The sequence below is a fragment of the Ischnura elegans genome, chromosome 2 (assembly GCF_921293095.1).
Source record: "Ischnura elegans chromosome 2, ioIscEleg1.1, whole genome shotgun sequence".
In the NCBI taxonomy this organism is placed as follows: domain Eukaryota; kingdom Metazoa; phylum Arthropoda; class Insecta; order Odonata; family Coenagrionidae; genus Ischnura; species Ischnura elegans.
The window spans coordinates 103803218-103812394 of NC_060247.1; positions in this window are offsets into that span (position 1 = coordinate 103803218).

Here is a 9177-nt window from a genome sequence, read left to right on the forward strand (position 1 = left end):
AAATATTTGCCAAAGCCTCAATTAAGGATTTATGCAAGGTAAGTATACTTTTTGGAAAACATTTATATTACTAATTTCTTAAGAAAAATCTTTAACTGCATTTTGCATGCCCCAAAAGTAATTTTATTCTTTAATAATAATATATTATATAAGATGCTCAAAATATTAAAAATGCGTATTAAAAAAACAAATATTGAAACAAGAAAATGGGTATCATCTGAGACATTAAAGATAAACTATAATTGAAGAGGAGACGACCAACAATAAATTTAAAAAATCAGAGTTATATCAACTATAAAACCTCAATTCAAAGATAACTAACCATCAAACTAATAACGAGGATCAAAGGATATTGGGACAAGATAGGATTGTCGGAACCAGGCGATAACCAAAATGGTGAATTTTCTAGAAAAAACGAAAAAAATAATAGTTCTCACTCTTAGCGAGAAGAACAAGAGTTCTAAACAATCTCTACGGGACTAATTAGGAACTCATGGTGAAAAATAAAAATGTAACCTAATAAAGAGAAGGAGGTGCTTCATATGCTTGCGGAAATCTCTTTTTTGCAATGCTTCGTTATTATGCACTTCTTGCAATCAGATCTTTTCTCCGACAAACGTTTGATACTCGAGTCAATGAGTAACCAATTAAAATTGTAAGATATCTTGAAACTACCTATTTTGGCCATTAACAATATAAAAATGAATTGGAAACTTGAAATTCTGAAGTTTCTACGATGCAAGCAAATATGGTGGTCACTAACGGATACTGCGACAGACACACAAATGAGAAGGAATGGTCATAAAAATTAAGGTAGCCACATTAAATAATTTAGAAACTTGTGAATTTCTTATGTATTCGTATTTTCAATTTAATTTCTTAGGGTAAAAATCAGTTACCTTATCAAAATCCTAAAACTTAACGGATATCGTCACGCAATAATTTTAGCATAAAAGACTCGAATTAATTTTTATATCTCTCTCTACCTTCAAAAATAAATGGATACATTGAGCTTGAAAATACTTCGATTTGTGGCAGAGTAGCAAAGAGACTATCCTGTTTGATAAAATTTATTCCATGAAAACATGTCTCAATAATGGTGAACTATTTTTTTATTCCAATGAAACTATAGATACACCACCATGTTACGGTACCGTTCACATTTCACTAGACTAAAAATCCTTAAAAGAAAATGGAAGGTTAAACAAACAAAGCCTGTGATGGAACTGCTATTTTTTGCACTGACTACTTTATAATGATCAATTATTACGGAAAATCTTTCTCCACGAATTTCTGGAACACCCTCGGGGAAAACGAAAAAAAACTCTTGAGAGAGCCACTTTTCCTTATATCAGCGATAATAGTAGAATAGACAGGTTATTAGGCATTTAAAATAAAGAAAATCCAGTTAATTACTTGATTCAAAAAGAAAACATATGCAATCATCTAGGAATCGGTTTTCGATGACATGCTGAATACTCTGCACTCATAGATAGATTTTAATTCCAATTCTGTAAACTTTTTTTGTAAGCAGTAATGGATAAAAATTTACATCTTGATCCATCTAACATAAATGTAAAGGTAAAATAAATAATGAACGCTATATAGAGGCAGGATATCCCACTCATCACAAGTCAATGTCACATTTGTCCCCGGGAAAGAAACCGATGTAGAGAAAAAGAAAAGGATAAGAGATCTAGCTATGGCATAATCAAGAGATAATTACAGAAATGGTACACGGAAACAAAAGTCAATTGTGCGTGAAAATATGGAAAGCCTTGGGGGACCGAAATAAACGATGCATAGCAGTACATTTTTATACCTTAATACCATTGAATAGTAACAAGGTATTGATAATATCAAAGAAAAATAATAATGAACAGCTGCCGATTCATTAAAGCACGCAAAAACAAGAAAAAGAAACACTCCCAACATGAAGGTAAGCGACGCAGTTACCAAGGGAGTAATGAGTTTGGGGCCAAGTTACGAATGAGCCTCAGAGGTTGGGCGTGGCGTTGACATTGACCGCGGTTACCAAGGGAAAGAAAGACTTCGTGGGGGAGATGAACCCATCGAACGAAGGGGCGCATTAGCTTCCGAGGGATGAGGCGAAAGATAGGGATAATGAGAGACTCGGAGACGCCCTCCCCACGGAAGATGCCTCCGCTAATTCAAGGGGAAGATGGATGCTGGATAGAATTCACGCGAAATTCGACTGAAATCAATTGCGTCCAATTGCAAAACTCGTCTCATCCATTTCATTTCGCCGAGTCATGTCATTTGGACGCATTGAGTACGCATATTGATTGGTGTACATTTTTTCGTATTCACATAAATACCATCATGCATGAACTATTTCATTTAAAACCTTGGACTGAAGGCGTCCAATACTTGGCATTAGGTACCACATGTTCGACTGATAGTTTAATAAATATTCATTCTTTTAAGCCTAGGCCCAAGCGAATAATAGTTTTTTCTACGAATAAATTAATTTAAATTAGGCACATTGACGACAACTTAGAGGATTAGTAATAATGCATAGAATCAATGATACACTAGAAAAGATAAAGAAAAGAGAGGGAACACGAAGTTCATATCAAATGAAAATTATACTGTCCATTAACGTAATCAATAATAATTTGCGTTAAATATGCTCACTAGTGGATAAACTCCTGAGTTTTGTGAGATATTGCTTCAACCAGCTGATATATTTATTCGCAATTTAGGATTAAGATTTCCTAAGCCCAAACAGGTAATATAATTTAGTTGACAGATGCAAGATTATGACTTGGAATCCTTCAGAGAATATGAGTACGCATATTGATCACTAACCATTTTTTTAGATAAATTAAATCTTAATGTAGGAAGAACTGAATATTCAAGAACTATTATTATTGAACTGAATATTCAAGATAAGAAGAAAGAAGGAAGAACTGAATGTACGAAGAAAATGGAGAGAGCGGAGAGAACTTTAGCACGTGCACAATTTTGAATGTACAAGTATTTTAATATAATTCTTTTATTCAATTCCCTGGATCAAATTTTATTTATTTATTTTGACTAATTTAGTTTTATTTTATTTGTATTCATTTTTTTAATATCTATTAAAAACGATTGAGCAGATATTTTACAAAAATCCAAAGAGGGTAATGTAAAATGCAAATCTTTCATTTCTGATTAGCAGTTATCCCACAAAAATTAGCAAGTTAGTATTTTTTATTGTTCGTTTAAATTTATTATATTTCACATATTTGGCTTAAATTTCATGAATGTACGGATAAAACAATGAAGTTTCTTGCAATTTAAATTACATCAGAGATCCTATTCCTCTAGATAACTAAGTTTTTAACCAGAAATTCACTGTGACAGAAAATGTCAAAAAACCGATGCCATTCCACATCTACGTTGGAAGAAAACACACAAGAAAATTATCACCCAAATAGATCATGGATTAAACCAGTTGGTAGCCCGGTAATAACTCTTCAACAACTATTGTCACCTTCGTTTTTGTAAAACGTATTCATATGTTGATAATTGCTTTGTTGGTTGCTTGGTTATTTCCCTTGACTTTACTATCTAGACAATAATTTGACCTACCTAGAATGGATATTTTAGCATGCTTAATCGGGTAATATTTATTACAAAAAATAAATGAGGAAACTGTGCATTTGGATATTTTTACGCTTTTTTTACACATTTTAAGTATTAATTTAGATGGAACTAAGGAAAAAATTTAACTCGTTCAAAGTAAACGCACGCGAGCACCGTCTTTTTCCGTACGTATGTATTGGAGCACCTGTTTTTTCAGTGTAGCATCAAAATAGATGAATATGCGCTTAATAAGGCTGAGTTAATAAATCTCCTGCACTCTACGTCAACGAGTCGTCGAATTCTCAGAATTTTACAACCCAACCAGTGACATAAGAAAATATTGACAAGAATAGTGTATTTGTAGTATACTTTCCGCAATACTGTGCACGTATTATACCCATTTCAATGAAGTTAGATAGGATTTAAATATAGTCAAGATCGATTTCTTATCACTCGAAAATCTTTCTGTAAAAGTTCGGAAAACTTGGGGCTAACAATTTGAGGGATAAGGCTTTTGATAAAAGTTGGCAGGTGATAATAGCTCTTCGACTGATGTTTCTAAATTCACGAATGGGGGCTTTTCACTAGAATGAAATGGATATCCAGGCTCCAACTCCAGGAAGTATTCCATCTTCATCGGTTTGGCCCTAATCATAATCACATTTTATTTTCTGAAATTTGCCTAAACATGTACCTACTTTAATTTTGGATTTAACGAAGAAAACCGGAATAAAACGATAACACTTTACATGTAGCAGGAAGGATGAGCGAAGTGACCTGTTGGGTTGATCGGTGGGTACTGAACGGAGAGTCACGGGTTCAGTTTCAAGGTGAAGACTTCAAACGCCCTTAAACAATTATCCTCGAAGTGAGACGTAGCGGCGAGGCCCAGGGAAAAAAACAGGCCCCAACCCTGAATGCGCCGTTTCACACGCTTAAAGGTAACACTGCGGTGAGATCTGCCCTCACACATCAAAACCAACTCTCTAATTGAAACATTGAGTGAGTGACGTCGCAAGAGTAGTAAAATATAATAGAGAAAAAGGGACGCGACACTCTTCTAGAGATAAGACATTCTACATAAGAAACGTAAAAACGCCTCGCCCGCATCACCGGGATGAAATTCACCGATATACGCCCCTCTTCTTGCACTGGTTGCATGATGACGAATATATTCAATTCATCAACTTCCCCAGAAACCTAATCACAATTATTTGTACTTGTATTGGATTTTTATTCACCTAACAGCGAAGTGGAAAATATAATTTGAAACGTCATTTTGGTACACGAATTATAATCAAAATAAATCAAGCCATTTTTTCCACATAAATCGTGAATCGTGATTAGGCCTTTGTGAGGAAATATTCTTGAAACAATCAAATCAAGAACTGCCATTCATTAAAAGCTTGAGTGAATTCACGAAAACATGGAATAACGATTCATTAGCGGGATGAAAATTATTTCTGACAAATAACCAATAGTGTTTTTCCGAGAATTATATTCTGAAAAGTATGGGAAAAGTAAATAAGAAAATGACACTTGAGTGTCGACAATCACTAATCAGATACTAACTAGCCACACTTTCGCAATTTGAGAGGATATTCAACCAATGGTGTGTAAAGTAAAGGTGTTCCTACAAGGTATCCAAGAAAGAGGTTACTTTAAGAATAGCCGTGGCTGACATGTGAATCTCCATCCCGTCAAAAGATTTCACCTTTTCTAAAACACAAACTTCACCCGTATCCAATACCCTTTTCTCTAATATCTAACCCGAAGTATGAATATAAACCCAAAAATTAAGAGTAAATTTTGCAATAAATAAATATGGTATCAGTCATTAGTGTAACAGTAACGAATCACTCACTCTGCACTAGTGGGTGAAAATTACACTGGAGAAAAATTATCGCTCTTGCTCAGTACATGAAACAAAATCCTATTGTTCGTGGCCAATCCTATCGTTCTGCTGTCAATTATAATATCATGGTGTCCAAGGATTTTTAGCAAGTATCGTAAAGGCCCAAAATAGCTCATTGGCATAAGCACTTCGTGCATAATGAGGTCACCTATTGCGCGTGCTGACCAAGATAAAGATTTTACTTAGTATACCACCGATGGGACCATTAAAAAAATAACCCTATACTTAAGTTGGTTGAAGCACTAAGCGCATATCTGGAGGCTCCTTATTTGATACTTGAGAAGGCGAATGTTGAAGAAAAAACAAATAAATTAGACAATTTCGGGTGACTGAGAAACTCTTATCGTTTTACACTTCCAATCCTCCCTAATCCTTGAAGAGAAGTTAATAATGCACCGAATGAGCTTCAAAGCTTGTTCATTTTCGAAGACATTACCCTGTTATGATACAATTAAAAATTCAAACAAATGAAGCGCCTTAAAAATTTCGGAGAATCATACAGAGACAATTCATTAGACTGAAGAAGGAAACAAGCCTGTATTCGATCAAAGCGCAGGAAGGCAAATCGAGTATCCCTAGTTTTAGCCCATATGAGGTTTGATGGATTTTTATTCCGCGAGGGTAACACTGTAATAGAGCGACCATAAGCTTCCTATCAATAAGTACTGAAGATGGAAATAGAATTTATAACATACATTGAAGTGAAGAGAATGCCTGAAAACTGAGACAGTTGATAATAACAACAACAACTAAACTTTGAAAAAAGTTAATGCTTCGAATTAGAAATGATTCTTCGAATCCATTAAAAGGGCCAATTCTTAGACGAAGTTTACGCCTTAAAATTCAAATAGACTAATCGTTGTGAAAACTTCGGTTGACTAGACGGAATAACTTCGTTCACCGAAAGATTAGCATCATATGAGGGCGACCAAGAGCCTCCTATCGATTAATTTTGGAAGACTAGGTGGAATATTTTCACTCACCGCAAATTTTACACAGTTATGGGGGTGACGAAGAGCCTCTTATCGATAAGAAATGGACATTGAATCTTTACCAATATACAGAAGGGAAGACAATACCAGAAGATTGAGACGAATGGTAGCATAAACCAGAACTTAACTATTGCAAAAGAGGAGGAGGACTATATTTCTGAATGAATTTAACGCCTTAATATTTAAAGGAACTAATCGTTGAGACAACTCCGGTTGACGGAATATCTTCGCACACCTCAAGGGAAACACCTCTATAGCGACAAAGAGCCAATTATCGGTAAATACTGGAGATGGAAGTAGAATTCATTTTATACATTGTAGCGAAGAGAATTCCTGACCACTGAGACGGTTGATAGCAACAAAAAGAACTTTGGAGAAAAATCAGGGTAAATTCCTCAATGAAGTTTACACCTTAAAATTTAAAGAGACTAATCATTACGACTAAATAGAACATTAAGACTATACGACAACTCCGGTTGACTAGGCGGAATATCTTCGCACACCGGACCACTAGCAACACTTAGAAAGAGTGGATGTCTTCGGGAAAGGGTTTCGGAGAGGAAAGATCGTTGGCCACCGTTGGAGACGCTGGAGAAGACTGCAGCGGCTGGCTGGTTCCGGCATCGCCCGGACCTCCGCGGACTGCTCGAAAGGGGGTCGGGCCAGGGAGGGTGGATTGGGTGGAGGGGTGGAAAGAAGCAAAAAAGAAAAACAAAGGAAGATAAGGGAGCGAGGTGGGCGCATTGGAGGGAGATGACAGGAGAAGCGAAGGGTGTGGTTGGGAATGACGAGGTGGAAGCGAAGAGGAGCAACAAAAAATATTGCCAGAGCCAAAAGCAAAAAGCCAAAGGGGAGTTGTCGGGTGGGAGGGAAAAATGCGGACGAGGAGAAAGGAGGAGAGGACAATAAGAATGGAAGAGATGGACAGATTTGAGAGGAGGAGAAGGAGGGAATGGGGTAAAGGCGGGTGAGGAGATGAGGCGTGAACGAAGGTGGGAGAGGAAGGAACGAAGGGGGCGAAGATTAAGGGGACGCATCACTGACTCTCGACCAGTCATAGCTATTCATTTTTTTTACGCATTACTCACTCGTTTAAAACTAAATTTATTACCTTGAAACGCTCGGAAACACAGAGTGAGCTTTATTCAATTTTTCCATTTCCTCAATATAAGAACTTAACTTCAGAGAAAACATGGAGCTAATTTTTCTAATTTAATGTACAGGAAAATTATGAGAAATCCCAATAAAATTTCACAATAATAATCTTGAGGCATGATGGCCCGATGAAGACAGTCGTTGAGGGACAATAAGATACCAAGAATAAAAAAAGAGGACCTTGGATGAAAAATGTGTGGAACAGGTAAATATGGATGTCAAAGAGAAGAAATACTTGGCTGTATAATGATTAGCAGATAGATGAATTGAGTGGAGAGCTGCGTCAAACCAATCTTAATAATTGTCGACCAGTGTTGATGAATATAAATTTTAATCGAGTAATAGGTCACACGAGAAGACCTGACGATGGACGAATGATGCATCCTGTCAAGTTCAATCTGAGAAACCGAACATCCAAAATGATTTCACGCATTCCAAATATGATTTAAACATTTACAAGCATATAAAAAATTCATGCAATTTATCCTTCCCGGAAAACAGGCGAGCAAGACTAGGTGACCTTAAACTAATTACACCCAATGATATAATATATTTTCAATAATTGTGAAGTTAAAAACACATTGAAGCGTCACTATAAAAGTAGATGGATAGGAAGTACGACGATAGCACTAAGCGGTAGTAGAGTAGTAGAGTGCCAAAAAAGTTTGGAAAATTAAAATTTCGGAGAGGAAGTGAGCTCTATGTCCCTCCATTGTGTACGCCATAGTAGTAATCATACACTAATTAATAATTTTTTACACCTTCTCATCAAGTGCACGGATTTTTGTGAGCGGCCAATGTGCTATAATACGCACATACACTCCTTAATCTTCGCCACTGTAACGAGTCGGACGAAACGGAAGGCGGGAGAGAGATGAGCGAGTGGAACGTGACGTAGGGATAAGGATATAATGGGAGGAGTGCAGGAGAGCGAGACGAGGCCGGAAAGCAAGTGGGCGTGGGAGAAGGAGAAGAAGAAGAAGTATGAGAAAGAAAAGAGAGAAGGAAACGACCGCGTATTTTACAATGGGCCAATAAATGAACGAGGGAGATGATGAGGGAGAGGTTGAGGTAGGAGAAGGATGGTGCAGTGGGTGGGTTGAAGTAAAAAAAAATATTAACTTTTTTTTATAGGTGGTATGGAGGGTGAGATGGAATAGGCGGAGAGGGTGCAAGAAGGTAGGCTGAAGATGGTATGACGGACAGGAGGGTGAAGGGGGGGGGGGGAAGAGGGAGGAAGATGAAAAATTGGTGGTAGGGGTTGGGGGGTAGGCGTCGGTGGTGTGAGGTGGGAGGACCTCAGGATTGGTATAAAAGGAGGCCCAATCCACAGGTCAAAACACAGACACAGTCGCTCCTGAGTCTTCACTTGTTCTCCAAGTCTTCTTTCGAAGCCCTCAAAACTTCCCATCACCATGAAGGTCCTGGTGAGTACGATCAACGATCCTTAGATTTTAAGTCGTAAGCAGTGCGCCGATTCAATTTGGATTGGGAGGATAGAATATCTCTCTTCTACCTCCTAGT